This window comes from Bison bison, unplaced genomic scaffold (assembly GCF_000754665.1).
Source record: "Bison bison bison isolate TAMUID 2011002044 unplaced genomic scaffold, Bison_UMD1.0 scf7180017864130, whole genome shotgun sequence".
Lineage (NCBI taxonomy): Eukaryota > Metazoa > Chordata > Mammalia > Artiodactyla > Bovidae > Bison > Bison bison.
The window spans coordinates 126,547-129,768 of NW_011494702.1; positions in this window are offsets into that span (position 1 = coordinate 126,547).

The window sequence follows — 3,222 nt, forward strand, 5'->3', positions numbered from 1 at the left end:
TCCATGGAGTCGCAAAGAGTCGGACACGACTGAGCGACTTCACTTTCACTCTCTTTCTGATCATACCTCATCCTATTTCTCCCACCTTACCTCCTGATAGAAATACCTATGGTGCATTTTCTGCAGCTTCTGTGTTGGAAAATAGGGTACCATGCTCTTTCAGCCTCTGAACTTTGATGGAATATTTTTTCCTTTACCTTTACTTTGTGTTTCTTATCCTCGGTGCCTGCTAATCGTTCTCTAAGTTTGTAGCTTGTAGTGATCTCTCTCTTCATACCCTACCCCCCGCCCTCCCGTAATTGTAACCACACTTTAAGAAAGCATTGCCTACTTATTTAGTTTTCTATTTGTCTCTACAGTTTTGAACGAAGGGACAGTGTTTTATTCATCTAAGTCCTAGTTCCTGGCACAGAACTTATTATGTAATAAAACTTCAATAAATAGCCAGGCAATTAAGTTGATTAATCATTACTATCATGTAAGCAGTAAAGATTATATGTTGCTTGCTTAATTTTTGAGTGTAGAATAAAATCTCTAACGACAGTGAAAGTCACCTCCCTCACATGCTCCCTGGGTGTGAGAGAAGAGTGTGAAAGCACAGGAAGCTTGGGGAACCTCCTTAACCTGTGAAAATCCAGCAAGGGCCCCTGGGGAGCGGAGAATGAATAGTTTTGCATTTGCCTCTCTGGGAAGAAGGGGAGGAGAAGCTGTGATGCTAGTTCTAATTAACTGATTAATGGCAAGATGCCCAACATGTCTCACTCCATTGGTGGTGAGCATGTTGCTTTCAGAAACTTTCCATGAGGGATTATCATTTGGGAAATAGATGCTATTTCTTAGGTGACCCATAATCAGAAGCCCTGGCCAGGGGAAACTTTCAGCATATGAGAAGAAGACTCTCAGATCAGGAAGTGGCATAGTCAGAACATTTCCAGGGCAAGAAAGAGACTATCCCACTACAGTTTGGACTGGAAGAATTCCCCTGCCAGAGTTGCTTATTACTTAACATAAGTCTACCAGAAATAAACATTTAAAAAGATTCTAAATATATATTTTAAAAAACATATATTTGTTAGAAACCAAATGATAAAACACTGATCTATTTTTTAAGCATAAGTGCCTTATACATTTTTACAATAGACAGAACTATTTGTAAAAATGCAGAAGTTAGATGCCTGATCTCAGTTCTCAATTAAATATTACATCACTGAACATCAGAGTTAAACACATATTATCTGTTCATGTACCTTCACTGGCACCATCAAAGGCAAGAAAGAACACTGCCATGGCTATGTTTTCTCTCTCTGACACTTACTAATCCTTTAATCACAGAACAGTTGTTTAACTTCTCAGATGTTTTGTCATTTGGATAGATTGAGAATCAAACCGGTGAGTGGATCTGTAAATTGTAAAATTCAGTTCCTAGATTATAAAAGAAAGGCAATAAATGGGATTTCTTACTTTTGTTATTTTCATTTCACCCCATTTATTTAAATACATCTTGAGTGACTTCCTAAGAGCCACAGTCTGGGGTGGGTTAGGGGTTTAAAGACAAACCAGCTGTTCACTGTCCTTCCAGGACTCACAACCAAATGGTGAGAAGGGCGTGGGTGTGAGGATGGAGACTCTCCAGTGTAGACTGGGGAAGAACAGCATGTTTGACCACCCACACTGACCTCCTTTATTAAAGTAAGACGTTTTTAACCTATGGAGAAGAACAGAAGGGTACCATGACAGAAGAGCAGGTTGAAATAAGGCCTTAGTCATAATGTTCAGTTCAGTCACTCAGTTGTGTGCAACTCTTTGTGACCCCATGACTTGCAGCACGCCAGGCCTCCCTGTCCATCACCAACTCCCGGAGTTTACCAAAACTCATGTCCATCGAGTCGGTGATGCCATCCAGCCATCTCATCCTCTGTCGTCCCCTTCTCCTCCTGTCCCCAATCCCTCCCAGCATCAGTCTTCTCCAATGAGTCAACTCTTAGCATCAAGTAGCCAAAGTATTGGAGTTTCAGCTTTAGCATCAGTCCTTGCAAAGAATACCCAGGACTGATGTACTTGCAGACTATAAGCATTCAGAACAAGAGAGTCCTGAAACCCAAAACAGACAAGGAAGGAGAGGCAGGTCCTGGGGACTCACAGAGGAGAGTGGACCCATGAACTCAGGACATGTGATTGGAGGATCCGTTTTGATAAAAAATCTTTCCCCAACATATTTTATTTATTCATACCTTAAAAATGTATATAGCTTGTTTAGTGATTAATTTAAAATTATTCATCCACATGATTTCTTATGTGGTTTGTAGAAAAAAAAAAAAGGCGTTTTCAAAAAGTAGTGAAATGAACAATATTTAAATATACATTTAAATCTATTATGCATACTAATTGTACAAAATCCTTTATTTCTCGTATTAGCATTAAAATTATTTTTATTGCATCCTAACATAGCATGATTGAACATAGCTCAGTATATGTTAATATCTTTCTTTAACACTTTGTAAAGCAGCAAATTGAAGGTTTGTTTCTGAGTTTGCTTTACTTCATTGATTAAAATTAGTGGCTGTCATATCTGAAGAAGAAACTTCACAATGATATGCAGTTATCAATGAAAGGTGTGCAAATTGCTACCACATTTGTACATTAAGGTGCACATTATTATTTGCTTTTGCATTTTAACTTTTCTAAAATTGTTGCATATCTTTCTCTTGACTGTTTCTTAATTTTTAAAAAATGTGGTACTTCTAAAGACATTTTTAAACTCACTCACCAATTATGCAACTTTTACTTAAATTCAGTTCAACTCAGTTCAGTCACTCAGTTGTGTCCGACTCTTTGTGACACCATGGACTGCAGCACTCCAGGCCTCCCTGTCCATCGCCAACTCCCGGAGTTTATTCATACTCATGTCCTTTGAGTCGGTGATGCCATCCAACCATCACATCCTCTGTCATCCCCTTGAGTCAGTTCTTCGTGTCAGGTGGCCAAAGTATTGGAGTTTAAGCTTCAGCATCAGTCGTTCCAATGAGTATTCAGGACTGATTTCCTTTAGGATGGACAGGTTGGATCTCCTTGCAGTCCAGGGGATTCTTAAGGGTCTTCCCCAGCACCACGGTTCAAAAGCATCAATTCTTTGGTGCTCAGCTTTCCTTATAGTCCAACTCTCACATCCATACACGACTACTGGAAAATCCATAACTTTGACTAGACAGACCTTTGTTGGCA